Raw genomic sequence first — 17074 nt, 5'->3', positions numbered from 1 at the left:
AATAGGACAGGGCTTCCCCCACACAATGCTGGCGCCGGCCCCTGTGGTGCGTCTAATGACCCTAGCCCTGCCAGTGAATAGGGAGAGGGGCTGAGCAAAACAAAGTGCTCAGGAACCTGTTGGAACTGGTTCGCCCCTTCCCTGCACCTTAGACAAAGCCTTGTACTGTATAAAAAGGGGCTGTGTCCCCTTACATGGTGTTCTCTTGCAGGATCCACTTGAGGGGGGGCCTGCTGCTGCTGGGCGCCAGGAGAGACCGCCACTGGGGACTGCCTCCCTGCTGGAGGGCCCTGTGAGCTGGCTCTGGGCCCAGTCTTTGCCCCCCTGCCTTTTGAAGACTTTTCTGGTTGCTGGACTCTTGCTTGCAGCGCCTGGGAGCGCTCTGATTTGCTATATAGCGCTAGGAGCGCTTTACTTCATGCCCTGGCGCTTCTAGCGCGCTCCGGTGTCACCGAGGGAATCCCCGGCGTAGGGATTCCCCCCCTCGTGTGCCGGGTCGAGCGGGTGCCCACCCCGCATAATCAATTATTTCCGGCACGGGTGCCACCCCGCTTATGGCCGTTTTGATTGAGGGAGCCCACCCCTCCTTATCGCCGTAGAGATAATCACCGCTGCAGCCCGGGCCGAAATCCCGGAAGTCAGGCAGCCTTCGCCTGAGACGTGGGCGGGACTTGACCCGGAAGCAGCCGGGAGCCTACCCCGCGCTGTCCCGGGCAAAGCAGGAAGAACCCCAGAGAGCGAGAGAGCCCCGAGGAGCGGGAGCTCTCAGGTGCCGCCTCGCACTGCCCCGGTGACAGAGTCCGGTGTGACGGGAGCGCCGGAGGCTCCCTAAACGAAGCAGACCGGCAGCGAGAGGAACGGAGTCCCCCTGCGAGCAGCCCGGTGAGTAGGGGAGGGCCCTGGGGGCTCCGTGGTGTCGGCATCCTCTACTCTAGAGCGCTTGGAGGCTCTAAACGTTTGGGGGCATTGTTCTTGTGTTCAGACGAACGGGGGCCTTTCTCCTTGAGCCCGTGAGGCTCCCCACGTTCCGGGGGCATGCTTCTGTGAGAGCGCGAGGCGCTCCAACGTGAACACAGCTGAGTGTTCAGAGCGCTCAGAGCGCTCCAACGTGGGGATTGTGTTTTGTTGAGCCCAGTGAGGCTCCCACGTACTCGGGGGCGTTTCTCTTGTGACTGAGTGGCCCCAGATGGCAGCGGGCCACTCCCACCTTGCCCCACAGCGACATACAGAGCCACGGAGGCTCTAGGGGGCATTTCATTTGTTTCAGAGCCCTGGGAGGCTCCAACGTTGGCCCCAGCATTTCTCCAGTTGCCCAGCACTTAGTGGGCAACTGCCACGTTTAGGTGGGGAACCATTTTCGTTTCAGTCTGCGCAGCTGGCGCAGCTTGACTAAACGCAGGGCGTCCTAGCCCCTTCCAGGCCAGTTGGCCCAGGGACTGCCACAGGTGGTGGCTCATGCGGAGTCTTGCGCAATTGTTCCTACTTGCACCTCTGAATGTGTGTTGATGCATCATGTGCCATTGCTTTACACCTCTGAATGTTTTCGGCATCATGTGTTTTCCTTCCCTACACCTCTGAATGTGATGCATCATGTGTAACGTTCTATTACCCCTACAGGTATTGTGATACGTAGGTGGTTGTTGCTTTCTCCTAGTGCAGGTGGTGCTAGTGAGGTTCTAGTTCCCTGCGTGACAGTCTCCTAAAGTAGTTAGGGTTACGTAGGTGGTACTTCCCCGATACCAGTAAGTACTGGTTGTGTGCTATACTTATTATTTTTTGTGCTACAGTGATTTTATATATTTTATGTGCTAAATATCTAAAAGTGCTCATTCCTGACGGTGGTCCAGGTGGCCCTATCTTGTACATAATCCCTTGTAAATTCTGCCCGTGCCTGTTGGCACATTGTAAAGTGTGTGTTTTTATCTAATGTGTTGTGTATAATACAAAGGCTATTTTTATAGAATACCTTGTGTGGAGTTTCCTTTGTGGTGGGCCTTGGGTGTTGTTGCTGGGTGCGCGCGCAAACGCTTTACACATCGCCTCAGAGATAAGCCTGACTGCTCGTGCCAAGCTACCAAGGGGGTGAGCAGGGGTTATCTTTGGCGTGTAACTCCCCAGCCCTGACTAGAGTGGTGGTTTCTGCCTGGCTTTGGCGCAAGCCTCAGCCAACCAGAAATCGCCAGGTCTAACACTCAGTCTGCACCCGTCCGAACCTAAGAGCAGACCTTCCTCAGTCTGAACCTGTCCATGCCTTAGAGCAGACTTTCCTCAGTCTGAACCCGTCCGAGCCTTAGAGCACACCTTCCTTAGTCTGCACTCGTACCTCCGCCTGAGACCAGACCTTCCTCAGTCTGCACCCATCCGAGCCTAAGACCATATCTTCCTAAGTCTGCACCCGTCCGAGTCTAAGAGCAGACCTTCCTCAGTCTGCACCCGTCCGAACCTAAGAGCAGACCTTCCTCAGTCTGAACCTGTCCATGCCTAAGAGCAGACATTCTTCAGTATGCACCCATCCTCGCCTAAGAGCAGACCTTCCTCAGTCTACACCTGTCCACGCCTAAGAGCAGACCTTCCCCGCTCTGCACCCATCCGATCCTTACATCAGAGCTTCCTCAGTCTGCACCAGTCCGAGCCTGAGAGCAGACCTTTCTCAGTCTGCACCCGTTCGAGCCTAAGAGCAGACTTTCCTCAGACTGAACCCGTCCGAGCCTCAGAGCAGACCTTCCTTAGTCTGCACTCGTCCCCGCCTGAGACCAGACCTTCCTCAGTCTGCACCCGTCCACACCTAAGAGCAGACGTTCCTCAGTCTGCACTCGTCCTAGCCTCAGAGCAGTCCTTCCTCAGTCTGCACCCGTCCGAGCCTGAGACCAGACCTTCCTCAGTCTGCACCCGTCTGACCCTGAGACCAGACCTTCATTAGTCTGCACCCTTCTGAGCCTAAGAGCAGACCTTCCTCAGTCTGCTCCCGTCCGAGCCTAAGAGCAGACCTTCTTCAGTCTGAACCTGTTCGACCCTAAGAAAAGACCTTCCTCAGTCTGCACCCGTCCGAACCTAAGAGCAGACCTTCCTCAGTCTGAACCTGTCCATGCCTTAGAGCAGACTTTCCTCAGTCTGAACCCGTCCGAGCCTTAGAGCACACCTTCCTTAGTCTGCACTCGTACCTCCGCCTGAGACCAGACCTTCCTCAGTCTGCACCCGTCCACACCTAAGAGCAGACGTTCATCAGTCTGCACTCGTCCGAGCCTCAGAGCAGACCTTCCTCAGTCTGCACCCGTCAGAGCCTGAGACCAGACCTTCCTCAGTCTGCACCCGTCTGACCCTCAGACCAGACCTTCATTAGTCTGCACCCGTTTGAGCCTAAGAGCAGACCTTCCTCAGTCTGCTCCCGTCCGAGCCTAAAAGCAGACCTTCTTCAGACTGAACCTGTTCGACCCTAAGAGAAGACCTTCCTCAGTCTGCACCCGTCCACGCCTGAGAGCAGACCTTCCTCAGTCTACATCTGTTCAAGCCTGAGAGCAGACCTTCCTCAGTGTGCACCCGTTGGAGCCTGAGAGCAGATTTTCCTCAGTCTGCACCCGTCCGAGCCTAAGAGCAGACCTTCCTCACTCTGCACCCGTCTGAGCCTAAGAGCAGACCTTCCTCAGTCTGCACCCGCCCGAGCCTGAGAGCAGACCTTCCTCATTCTGCACCCGTCCGAGCCTAAGAGCAGACCTTCCTAAGTCTGCACCCGTCCATGCCTGAGAGCAGCAGACCTTCCTCAGTCTGCACCCGTTCGAGCCAACGACCAGACCTTCCTCAGTCTGCACCCATCCGAGCCTAAGACCAAATCTTCCTAAGTCTGCACCCGTCCGAGTCTAAGAGCAGACCTTCCTCAGTCTGCATCCTTCCGAACCTAAGAGCAGACCTTCATCCGAGCCTAAGACCAGACCTTCCTCAGTCTGCACCCATCCGAGCCTAAGACCAGACCTTCCTCAGTCTGCACCAGTCCGAGCCTGAGAGCAGACCTTCCTCAGTCTGCACCCGTCCGAGCCTAAAAGCAGACTTTCCTCAGTCTGAACCCGTCCGAGCCTTAGAGCAGACCTTCCTTAGTCTGCACTCGTCCCCGCCTGAGACCAGACCTTCCTCAGTCTGTACCCGTCCACACCTAAGAGCAGACGTTCCTCAGTCTGCACTCGTCCTAGCCTCAGAGCAGTCCTTCCTCAGTCTGCACCCGTCCGAGCCTGAGACCAGACCTTTCTCAGTCTGCACCCGTCTGACACTGAGACCAGACCTTCATTAGTCTGCACCCTTCTGAGCCTAAGAGCAGACCTTCCTCAGTCTGCTCCCGTCCGAGCCTAAGAGCAGACCTTCTTCAGTCTGAACCTGTTCGACCCTAAGAAAAGACCTTCCTCAGTCTGCACCCGTCCGAACCTAAGAGCAGACCTTCCTCAGTCTGAACCTATCCATGCCTAAGAGCAGACATTCTTCAGTATGCACCCATCCTCGCCTAAGAGCAGACCTTCCTCAGTCTGCACCTGTCCACGCCTAAGAGCAGACCTTCCCCGCTCTGCATCCATCCGATCCTTACATCAGAGCTTCCTCAGTCTGCACCCGTGCAAGCATAAGAGCAGACCTTCCACAGTCTGCATCCGTCCGAGTCTAAGAGCATACCTGCCTGAGTCTGCACAAATCCGAGCCTGAGAGCAGACCTTTCTCAGTCTACACCCGTCCGAGCCTAAGAGCAGACCTTCCCCAGTCTGCACCCATTCGACCCTAAGAGCAGACCTTCCTCATTCAGCACCCATCCAAGCCTGAGAGCAGACCTTCCTTAGTCTGCACCCGTCCGAGCCTAAGAGCAGACCTTTCTCAGTCTGCACCCATCCGAGCCTGAGAGCGGACATTCCTCAGTCTGCTCCCATCCGAGCCTAAGAGCCAACCTTCCTCAGTCTGCACCCGTCCGAGCCTAAGAGCAGACCTTCCCCAGTCTGCCTTTTCCAAGCCTAAGAGCAGACCTGCCTTAGTCTGCACCCGTCTGAACCTAAGAGCAGACCTTCCTCAGTCTGCACCCGTCTGAGCCTAAGAGCAGACCTTCCCCAGTCTGCACCCGTCCACGCCTAAGAGCAGATCTTCCTCAGTCTTCACACGTCCACGCCTAAGAGCAGACCTTTCTCAGTCTGCACCCGTCCAAACCTAAGAGCAAACCTTCCTCAGTCTGCACCCGTCCGAGCTTTAGAGCAGACGTTCCTCAGTCTGCACCCATCCACGCCTAAGACCAGACCTTCCTTAGTCTGCACCCGTCCACACGTAAGAGCAGACCTTCCTCAGTCTGCATCCTTCCGAACCTAAGAGCAGACCTTCATCCGAGCCTAAGACCAGACCTTCCTCAGTCTGCACCCATCCGAGCCTAAGACCAGACCTTCCTCAGTCTGCACCAGTCCGAGCCTGAGAGCAGACCTTCCTCAGTCTGCACCCGTCCGAGCCTAAGAGCAGACTTTCCTCAGTCTGAACCCGTCCGAGCCTTAGAGCAGACCTTCCTTAGTCTGCACTCGTCCCCGCCTGAGACCAGACCTTCCTCAGTCTGCACCCGTCCACACCTAAGAGCAGACGTTCCTCAGTCTGCACTCGTCCTAGCCTCAGAGCAGTCCTTCCTCAGTCTGCACCCATCCGAGCCTGAGACCAGACCTTCCTCAGTCTGCACCCGTCTGACCCTGAGACCAGACCTTCATTAGTCTGCACCCTTCTGAGCCTAAGAGCAGACCTTCCTCAGTCTGCTCCCGTCCGAGCCTAAGAGCAGACCTTCTTCAGTCTGAACCTGTTCGACCCTAAGAAAAGACCTTCCTCAGTCTGCACCCGTCCGACCCTAAGAGCAGACCTTCCTAAATCTGCACCCGTCCGAGCCTAAGAGCAGACCTTCCTCAGTCTGAACCTGTCCATGCCTAAGAGCAGACATTCTTCAGTATGCACCCATCCTCGCCTAAGAGCAGACCTTCTTCAGTCTGCACCTGTCCACGCCTAAGAGCAGACCTTCCCCGCTCTGCACCCGCCGAGCCTTACATCAGAGCTTCCTCAGTCTGCACCCGTCCAAGCATAAGAGCAGAACTTCCACAGTCTGCATCCGTCCGAGTCTAAGAGCATACCTTCCTGAGTCTGCACAAATCCGAGCCTGAGAGCAGACCTTTCTCAGCCTGCACCCATCCGAGCCTAAGAGCAGACCTTCCTCAGTCTACACCCGTCCGAGCCTAAGAGCAGACCTTCCCCAGTCTGCACCCATTCGAGCCTAAGAGCAGACCTTCCTCATTCTGCACCCATCCAAGCCTGAGAGCAGACCTTCCTTAGTCTGCACCCGTCCGAGCCTAAGAGCAGACTTTTCTCAGTCTGCACTCATCCGAGCCTGAGAGCAGACATTCCTCAGTCTGCTCCCATCCGAGCCTAAGAGCCAACCTTCCTCAGTCTGCACCCGTCCGAGCCTAAGAGCAGACCTTCCCCAGTCTGCCTTTTCCAAGCCTAAGAGCAGACCTGCCTTAGTCTGCACCCGTCCGAACCTGAGAGCAGACCTTCCTCAGTCTGCACCCGTCCGAGCCTAAGAGCAGACTTTCCTCAGTCTACACCCGTCCGAGCCTAAGAGCAGACCTTCCCCAGTCTGCACCCATTCGAGCCTAAGAGCAGACCTTCCTCATTCTGCACCCATCCAAGCCTGAGAGCAGACCTTCCTTAGTCTGCACCCGTCCGAGCCTAAGAGCAGACCTTTCTCAGTCTGCACCCATCCGAGCCTGAGAGCAGACATTCCTCAGTCTGCTCCCGTCCGAGCCTAAGAGCCAACCTTCCTCAGTCTGCACCAGTCCGAGCCTAAGAGCAGAACTTCCCCAGTCTGCCTTTTCCAAGCCTAAGAGCAGACCTGCCTTAGTCTGCACCTGTCCGAACCTAAGAGCAGACCTTCCTCAGTCTGCACCCGTCCGAGCCTAAGAGCAGACCTTCCCCAGTCTGCACCCGTCCACGCCTAAGAGCAGATCTTCCTCAGTCTTCACACGTCCACGCCTAAGAGCAGACCTTCCTCAGTCTGCACCCGTCCAAACCTAAGAGCAAACCTTCCTCAGTCTGCACCCGTCCGAGCTTTAGAGCAGACGTTCCTCAGTCTGCACCCATCCACGCCTAAGACCAGACCTTCCTCAGTCTGCACCCGTCCACACGTAAGAGCAGACCTTCCTCAGTCTGCATCCATCCGAGCCTAAGAGCAGACCTTCCTCAGTCTACACCTGTCCAAGCCTGAGAGCAGACCTTCCTCATTCTGCACCCGTCTGAGCAAACCTTCCTCAGCCTACACCCGTCCCAGCCTAAGAGCAGACCTTTCTCAGTCTGTACCCGTCCGAGCCTAAGAGCAGACATTCCTCAGTCTGCACCTGTCAGAGCCTGAGAGCAGACCTTCCTCAGTCTGCACCCGCCCGAGCCTGAGAGCAGACCTTCCTCAGTCTGCACCCGTCCGAGCCTAAGAGCAGACCTTCCTCAGTCTGCACCCGTCCACGCCTGAGAGCAGCAGACCTTCCTCAGTCTGCACCCGTTCGAGCCAAAGACCAGACCTTCCTCAGTCTGCACCCATCCGAGTGTTGGACAGGCCACACGAAGGGCTTGCTCCCTCCCCGCATGACAGGGCCCAAGCCCCGGCCCGCCAGGCGTGACCCACAAGAATCACCCGCACCCCGTCTCCCGACGGAACTCCTGCCCCCGGACCTCCATGTATCACGGGACCAAGCCACCACCGGCTCCCCCGGCCAGGTCGAGCCGCCATCTTGGGCCCTGCGCCACGAGGCCGCGTGGCCTCCATCCGACCCTAACCCTGGGCCTGGCCGGCCCCGAAATCCCGGCACCACCATCCACCCAGGAGGTGAGCGGACCACTTGGCAGGTCAATGGAAGAACGAAGCGCCAAGGGCTCTCCCCCGCCAGGTGCCGATCGCCTCCAGCTCCCCCAGGCACTGGCTCCACCCCCTGCTGGGTGTCTGGACACCTTCATCCCGGACCCTCCGACCTCCAAGTGCGAGGGTCCGGACATCAAAGGGCGCCTGCCCTATAACTGGAGCAGCTCCGGAGCAGGAAGGCAGTTGTATCCTGGAGTCGAGAGACACCGAGAGAACTCAGCCTTGACGGACTACTGGCGCTGCCGTAGCCCTATCTTGTGAACTATCGTCCTGCCTGCTGGCGCTGCCGTGGCCTTCTGCAACATCCATCCTCGTCGGGACCTGCTGGCGCTGCCGCGGCCCGTTGTAACGACCATCTTCACCGGGACCTGCTGGCGCTGCCGCAGACCGTGCATCGACCATCTTCACCGGGACCTGCTGGCGCTGCCGCGGACCGTGTATCGACCATCTTCACCGGGACCTGCTGGCGCTGCCGCGGCCCGTCCCAGCTAGACCACCAAGCTCGAGGATTGTGAGCTACCCACCATACCATCTCAACTACCAGACTGGTAACCAGACTGTCCCGCTACCCCCTTTTCCCATCTTAAGAGACTTGAATCGAGGGGACCCCTGAGTCCAGACCTCCTTGTACCATTTCATCGTACCTTAAGAAATTTCCTATAAAGAACGCTAAATCTTCTCCTTGTGTGGTATCTGTCTGTGGGGGGGAAGTTATTTATCTGTACGATCGCTGGAGACGGCTCTCCCCGGAGACCTCTCCCCTTGTCCTCGGCCGACCCTCCCGGTCCGTCTAACATTGGTGGCCAGCGGCGCGATCCGAATCAACGCGTAATCGTACAGAGAGTAGCTCACCCCACGACAAAACCACGATGTCAGCCAAAGATAGCGGTTCCACTGAAAAGTTCCAAATGGATAAGTTGGAAGAATATAGCCACCGCGAACTTAAACAATTCTGCATGGAACTAGGCATTGCTACCACCGGCCTGAGTACCAAAGAGGATTTGAAGCGCGCCCTTGAGTCATGGGCATAAACTGGGATCGCCGGATCCTCCGACCAAAACAGTGTCGCACCAGAGGGGAACGCCACGGCTCCCGAGGAGCGGGGAACGGGCCTCTCGCAGGAGGAGATCCACGAAAGAGAAAGAACCAGATTACATGAGTTGGAAATGGCACGACTCAAGATGGACGGTGAACTAAAGTTAGCCGAGCAGAAACTAAATCTAGAACATCTGCGGCTCCGAGAAGAACGAGAAGAAAAACAGAGACAGAGAGAGCTAGAGGAAAAAAGAATAACACTCGAACACGAGCGCAAACTGGCGGAAATAGAACTTCGGAAACAGAATAAAGAACCGGGGGTGCCTGAGCGACCGCACACCCCGGGAGCAACCGAGAAAAAAGTCCACATCCCCAAGGATGTTGTCCGAGAGTATGTCCGAGAGGACGACATACAACAGTGGTTCAAAGCCTACGAGATCGCCATGACCTCCCACCGGATCGACCGGAGTGATTGGGGAGCCGGACTATGGGGGAAGTTCGTCAACGAAGGCCGCGATGCCCTATTGCAGCTCCCAGATCACCAAATGTTGTCCTACGACCACATGAAGGCTGCCCTCCTCACCCGCTACGGCCTCACACCCGAGATGTACCGCCAGAGGTTCAGAGATTGCACCCGGATCCCGGGTACAACTTGGGTGGAGTACGTCAACTATTTCAGCCGAGCCTTCGAGGGTTGGATCAAGGGGAGCCATGTAACGACCTACGAGCAACTCTTTAACCTTATGGTATGGGAACACCTGTCGAACAACTGTTTCGTCGAGCTCAGGCAGCACCTCCTCGACAGTAAATTGACTGACCCCCGGCAACTCGCCGCTGAAGCTGACCGATGGGAAAGCACCCGAGTGGGCCGGAGAGGACCACACGAGCAAAACCGAAGCAACCAAGGCCAGCACCGTCCTCGGGGAGGAGGAGGAGGCCAGGGGCGAGGGAGAGACACCCTCCCGGCAACACCCGTGGCCAGCACCCCGCCCCCGGCCGGCCGGGGCAACCCCCCGATGCGCCCGGGGTTCAGAGCCAACATCACGTGCCACCGATGCCAGCGAGTCGGCCACTACGCCAATGACCCGAGCTGCCCGCAGAACCAAACACCCAAGCCCCGCCAGGTAGCTGCCGCCGCCCTGGGGGAAGAACGACTATCGGAGGAACAGGAAGAGTATGAGCCGGCCCAGCAAGAGTGGGAACCGGCCGCCATGGTTCTAGCGTGCCTAGGGGGAAGAGACATGGTCCCGCGGGCTCCCCTACCCGCCAACACCCGGAAATATGGCCAGTGGGTGATCATTAATGGGCGTCGGGCCGAGGCCTTACGTGACACAGGCGCCAGTGTGACGGCCGTCCGCTGTCACCTGGTGAAGCCCGAGCAGATCCTGCCGAACATTCTCTGCCCCGTCCGCTCAGCCGACAATTCCGAAAGTCTGTGTCAAATGGCCTGCGTCCCCTTCGAATGGGGAGGGGTCTCCGGCCTGTTGAAGGTAACGGTCCGGGATGATGCCCCCGTGGACTGCCTCCTGGGGAATGACCTTGAGAGTTCCCCGTGGGGCGCCGTCGAAAGAAGAGAGCACCTGGGGATGCTGGGCATCCCGGACTGGGCCTGCGTAACCACCCGGTCCATGGCCGCCCGTGCCGTCCCCCGATCAGAAGAACCGGAATGGCCAGCACCTCCGCCCCCGGTCGCCCCAGTAGAGGACAACGACGAGGCCAACCCCCCGGAACCAACGACCGAAGAGGACGCGCAACCCCAGGACCTGGCTCAGTGGCGCCAAGAAGGGGGGCCCACCCAAGAACAGTTCCGCCAGGAGCAAAAGACCTGCCCCTCCCTCGAGGGACTCCGCCAGCAAGCCAGCGCCCAGAGCGCAGGGGACTCCACCGGAACTCACTGGGTCTATTGGGACAACGACCTGCTATACAGCGAACAAAGAATCGCAGAGATAGGGGCCGGTCGAGTGCTGGTGGTACCTCTCCGCTTCAGAGACTTCCTACTCAATCTGGCCCACGATGTCCCCCTGGCTGGACACCTGGGCCAGGACAAAACTTACAGTCGCCTAGTGACTCACTTTTTCTGGCCGAAGATGCGGAACGACGTCCTTAACCACTGCCGGTCCTGCCCCACGTGCCAGGCCAGCGGGAAGAGCGGCCGTAAGCTGTAAGCTGAAAGCCCCTCTGCAACCCTTCCCAGTGGTCACCACCCCGTTCGAGAGGGTAGGAATAGACATTGTGGGGCCCCTGGATCCCCGCACGGCACAAGGACATAGGTTCATCCTGGTACTGGTGGACCACGCCACCCGCTACCCCGAGGCGGTGCCCCTACGAACTGTAACGGCTCCGGTGGTTGGCCGGGCCCTAATGGGGATCTTCTCCCGGGTGGGCTTCCCCCGAGAAGTCGTCAGCGAACGAGGCACGAACTTTATCTCAAAATATATGAAGTCCCTCTGGCAACAGTGCGGGGTCACCTACTGATTCACGACCCCCTATCACCCCCAAGGGAACGGACTAGTGGAGCGATTCAACCGCACTCTCAAGGGGATGATTGGGGGATTGGAAGAGCCCCTCCGTCGCCAGTGGGATGTACTACTCCCGTGCCTCCTTTTCGCCTACCGAGAAGTTCCCCAGAAGTCCCTCGGTTTTAGCCCTTTCGAACTCCTGTACGGGCACCCTGTGCGAGGGCCCCTCAGCCTAGTCAAAGAAGGTTGGGAGATGGCCCCTCTAAAGACCCCTCCAGACGTCTTCAAGTACCTCCTGGCCCTACGCAATCAGACCCGGCGCTTCAGGGAGATGGCCAAGGCGAACCTCGAGGCCAGTCAGGAGGACATGAAAAGATGGTATGATCACAATGCCTCCTCCGTCGAGTTCGAACCTGGTCAACAAGTGTGGGTGATGTCCCCCACCGAACCATGTGCCTTGCAAGATAAGTGGACGGGGCCCTTCAAAGTGGTCGAGCGCAAAAGCCCCGTCACTTACCTCATCGACATGGGGACCCCCCGGAACCCCCTTCGGGTCCTCCACACCAACAGACTCAAACCACACTTTGTGCGCTCAGAACTCAGCCTCCTGGTGGCTACGGACAGTGGGGCGGAGGAGGACTCCGAACCCCTCCCGGATCTCCTGAAGACTCAGGAGAACGACGGTTCCGTGGACGGGGTCCGGCTCTCCGATGCCCTCACCCCAGAGCAACGCCAGGGCTGCCGGGACCTCCTGCTGCGGTTCGCTACACTGTTCTCCCTCACCCCCGGGGTCACCCCTTGGTGCTTGCACGACGTGGACACCGGGGACAGTCCCCCTATCCGACACCGGGCCTACCGCGTGCCAGATCGGGTACGGGCCTGCATCCAAGAGGAAGTGGCCAAAATGCTCACGATCGGGGTCATCGAGCCCTCGGACAGCCCCTGGGCCAGCCCGGTTGTACTGGTCCCCAAAGCCGCTGCCCCCGGCACCACACCGGAACTGAGATTCTGCGTCGACTACCGGGGCTTGAACGCTGCCACCCGGACCGACGCTCATCCTATCCCCCGAGCGGATGAATTGATCGACCGGCTGGGGGCCGCCTGCTACCTCAGCATCTTCGACCTAACAGCGGGCTACTGGCAGATCGGTCTCACACCCCGGGCTCAGGAACGGTCCGCCTTCTCTACCCCCGATGGCCACTACCACTTCAAGGTCATGCCCTTTGGCATGAAGAATGCCCCCGCTACTTTTCAACGTCTCGTGAACCAGGTCTTGGCGGGGCTCGAAGAGTTCAGCGCCGCCTACCTGGACGATATCGCTGTATACAGCCGCCACTGGTCCGACCACCTCCTCCACCTCCAAGAGGTCCTACAGGCCCTCCAGCGGGCCTGCCTCACGATTAAGGCCGGCAAATGCCAAATTGGTCAAGGGTCCGTGACCTACCTCGGGCACCAGGTGGGAAGCGGGCTGGTGGCCCCGCTGCAACTTAAAATTGCTGCCATCCAGTCCTGGCAGCCCCCCATCACCCAGACCGAGGTCCGAGCCTTCTTGGGGCTCACCGGCTACTACCGGTGGTTCGTGAGGGACTACGGCAGCATTGTGGGGCCCCTCACGGGTCTCACGTCCAAGAACCAGCCAAAGCGGATTAACTGGACCCCCGACTGTCAAGCGGCCTTCGAAAAGCTAAAGGCCGCCCTGTGCACCGCCCCTGTGCTCCAGGCCCCCGATTACAGTCGGGAATTCGTGGTACAGACAGACGCCTCCGACCACGGCATCGGAGCGGTTCTTTCCCAACTGAACCCCGAGTGTCATGACCAGCCGGTGGCCTTCATCAGCCGACGTCTCCTGGCCCGAGAACAGCGCTGGAGCACAATCGAGAGGGAGGCCTTCGCAGTGGTGTGGGCCCTCAAAAAGCTCCGGCCCTATATCTTCGGTACCCACTTCCGGGTACAAACCGACCATCGACCCCTGCAGTGGCTGATGCAGATGCGGGGGGAGAACCCAAAACTATTGCGCTGGTCCATCTCCCTGCAGGGAATGGACTTCACCGTGGAGCACCGACCGGGCCAAGACCACGCCAACGCAGATGGCCTGTCACGCTTTTTCCGCCTCAACGAGGAGAGTCCCCAAGAAGATGGGTGACTCTCCCCGCCTTCAGCTGGGGGGGACGCATGTTGGACAGGCCACACGAAGGGCTTGCTCCCTCCCCGCATGACAGGGCCCAAGCCCCGGCCCGCCAGGCGTGACCCACAAGAATCACCCACACCCCGTCTCCCGACGGAACTCCTGCCCCCGGACCTCCATGTATCACGGGACCAAGCCACCACCGGCTCCCCCGGCCAGGTCGAGCCGCCATCTTGGGCCCTGCGCCACGAGGCCGCGTGGCCTCCATCCGACCCTAACCCTGGGCCTGGCCGGCCCCGACATCCCGGCACCACCATCCACCCAGGAGGTGAGCGGACCACTTGGCAGGTCAATGGGAGAACGAAGCGCCAAGGGCTCTCCCCCGCCAGGTGCCGATCGCCTCCAGCTCCCCCAGGCACTGGCTCCACCCCCTGCTGGGTGTCTGGACACCTTCATCCCGGACCCTCCGACCTCCAAGTGCGAGGGTCCGGACATCAAAGGGCGCCTGCCCTATAACTGGAGCAGCTCCGGAGCAGGAAGGCAGTTGTATCCTGGAGTCGAGAGACACCGAGAGAACTCAGCCTTGACGGACTACTGGCGCTGCCGTAGCCCTATCTTGTGAACTATCGTCCTGCCTGCTGGCGCTGCCGCGGCATTCTGCAACATCCATCCTCGTCGGGACCTGCTGGCGCTGGCGCGGCCCGTTGTAACGACCATCTTCACCGGGACCTGCTGGCGCTGCCGCGGACCGTGCATCGACCATCTTCACCGGGACCTGCTGGCGCTGCCGCGGACCGTGTATCGACCATCTTCACCGGGACCTGCTGGCGCTGCCGCGGCCCGTCCCAGCTAGACCACCAAGCTCGAGGATTGTGAGCTACCCACCATACCATCTCAACTACCAGACTGGTAACCAGACTGTCCCGCTACCCCCTTTTCCCATCTTAAGAGACTTGAATCGAGGGGACCCCTGAGTCCAGACCTCCTTGTACCATTTCATCGTACCTTAAGAAATTGCCTATAAAGAACGCTAAATCTTCTCCTTGTGTGGTATCTGTCTGTGGGGGGTAAGTTATTTATCTGTACGATCGCTGGAGACGGCTCTCCCCGGAGACCTCTCCCCTTGTCCTCGGCCGACCCTCCCGGTCCGTCTAACACCGAGCATAAGACCATACCTTCCTAAATCTACACCCGTCCGAGTCTAAGAGCACACCTTCCTCAGTCTGCATCCGTCCGAACCTAAGAGCAGACCTTCATCCGAGGTTAAGATCAGACCTTCCTCAGTCTGCATCCGTCCCAGCCTTAGAGCAGACCTTCCTCAGTCTGCATCCGTCCGAGCCGAAGAGCAGACCTTCTTCAGTCTGCACCTGTCCGAGCCTGAGACCAGAACTTCCTCAGTCTGCACCCGTCCGAGCCTGAGAGCTGCCCTTCCTCAGTCTGCACCCGCCTGAGCCTAAGAGCAGACCTTCCTCAGTCTGCATCTGTCTCAGCCTAAGAGCAGACCTTCCTCAGTCTGCACCCATCCACGCCTGAGACCAGCAGACCTTCCTCAGTCTGCACCCGTTCGAGCCAAAGACCAGACCTTCCTCAGTCTGCACCCATCCGAGCCTAAGACCATAACTTCCTAAGTCTGCACCCGTCCGAGTCTAAGAGCAGACCTTCCTCAGTCTGCATCCGTCCGAACCTAAGAGCAGACCTTCCCCAGTCTGCACCCATTCGAGCCTAAGAGCAGACCTTCCTCATTCTGCACCCATCCAAGCCTGAGAGCAGACCTTCCTTAGTCTGCACCCGTCCGAGCCTAAGAGCAGACTTTTCTCAGTCTGCACTCATCCGAGCCTGAGAGCAGACATTCCTCAGTCTGCTCCCATCCGAGCCTAAGAGCCAACCTTCCTCAGTCTGCACCCGTCCGAGCCTAAGAGCAGACCTTCCCCAGTCTGCCTTTTCCAAGCCTAAGAGCAGACCTGCCTTAGTCTGCACCCGTCCGAACCTGAGAGCAGACCTTCCTCAGTCTGCACCCGTCCGAGCCTAAGAGCAGACTTTCCTCAGTCTACACCCGTCCGAGCCTAAGAGCAGACCTTCCCCAGTCTGCACCCATTCGAGCCTAAGAGCAGACCTTCCTCATTCTGCACCCATCCAAGCCTGAGAGCAGACCTTCCTTAGTCTGCACCCGTCCGAGCCTAAGAGCAGACCTTTCTCAGTCTGCACCCATCCGAGCCTGAGAGCAGACATTCCTCAGTCTGCTCCCGTCCGAGCCTAAGAGCCAACCTTCCTCAGTCTGCACCAGTCCGAGCCTAAGAGCAGAACTTCCCCAGTCTGCCTTTTCCAAGCCTAAGAGCAGACCTGCCTTAGTCTGCACCTGTCCGAACCTAAGAGCAGACCTTCCTCAGTCTGCACCCGTCCGAGCCTAAGAGCAGACCTTCCCCAGTCTGCACCCGTCCACGCCTAAGAGCAGATCTTCCTCAGTCTTCACACGTCCACGCCTAAGAGCAGACCTTCCTCAGTCTGCACCCGTCCAAACCTAAGAGCAAACCTTCCTCAGTCTGCACCCGTCCGAGCTTTAGAGCAGACGTTCCTCAGTCTGCACCCATCCACGCCTAAGACCAGACCTTCCTCAGTCTGCACCCGTCCACACGTAAGAGCAGACCTTCCTCAGTCTGCATCCATCCGAGCCTAAGAGCAGACCTTCCTCAGTCTACACCTGTCCAAGCCTGAGAGCAGACCTTCCTCATTCTGCACCCGTCTGAGCAAACCTTCCTCAGCCTACACCCGTCCCAGCCTAAGAGCAGACCTTTCTCAGTCTGTACCCGTCCGAGCCTAAGAGCAGACATTCCTCAGTCTGCACCTGTCAGAGCCTGAGAGCAGACCTTCCTCAGTCTGCACCCGCCCGAGCCTGAGAGCAGACCTTCCTCAGTCTGCACCCGTCCGAGCCTAAGAGCAGACCTTCCTCAGTCTGCACCCGTCCACGCCTGAGAGCAGCAGACCTTCCTCAGTCTGCACCCGTTCGAGCCAAAGACCAGACCTTCCTCAGTCTGCACCCATCCGAGTGTTGGACAGGCCACACGAAGGGCTTGCTCCCTCCCCGCATGACAGGGCCCAAGCCCCGGCCCGCCAGGCGTGACCCACAAGAATCACCCGCACCCCGTCTCCCGACGGAACTCCTGCCCCCGGACCTCCATGTATCACGGGACCAAGCCACCACCGGCTCCCCCGGCCAGGTCGAGCCGCCATCTTGGGCCCTGCGCCACGAGGCCGCGTGGCCTCCATCCGACCCTAACCCTGGGCCTGGCCGGCCCCGAAATCCCGGCACCACCATCCACCCAGGAGGTGAGCGGACCACTTGGCAGGTCAATGGAAGAACGAAGCGCCAAGGGCTCTCCCCCGCCAGGTGCCGATCGCCTCCAGCTCCCCCAGGCACTGGCTCCACCCCCTGCTGGGTGTCTGGACACCTTCATCCCGGACCCTCCGACCTCCAAGTGCGAGGGTCCGGACATCAAAGGGCGCCTGCCCTATAACTGGAGCAGCTCCGGAGCAGGAAGGCAGTTGTATCCTGGAGTCGAGAGACAC

Source organism: Triturus cristatus, chromosome 6 (genome assembly GCF_964204655.1).
Source record: "Triturus cristatus chromosome 6, aTriCri1.1, whole genome shotgun sequence".
Taxonomy (NCBI): Eukaryota; Metazoa; Chordata; class Amphibia; order Caudata; family Salamandridae; genus Triturus; species Triturus cristatus.
Note: the sequence above shows the minus strand (reverse complement) of the source record.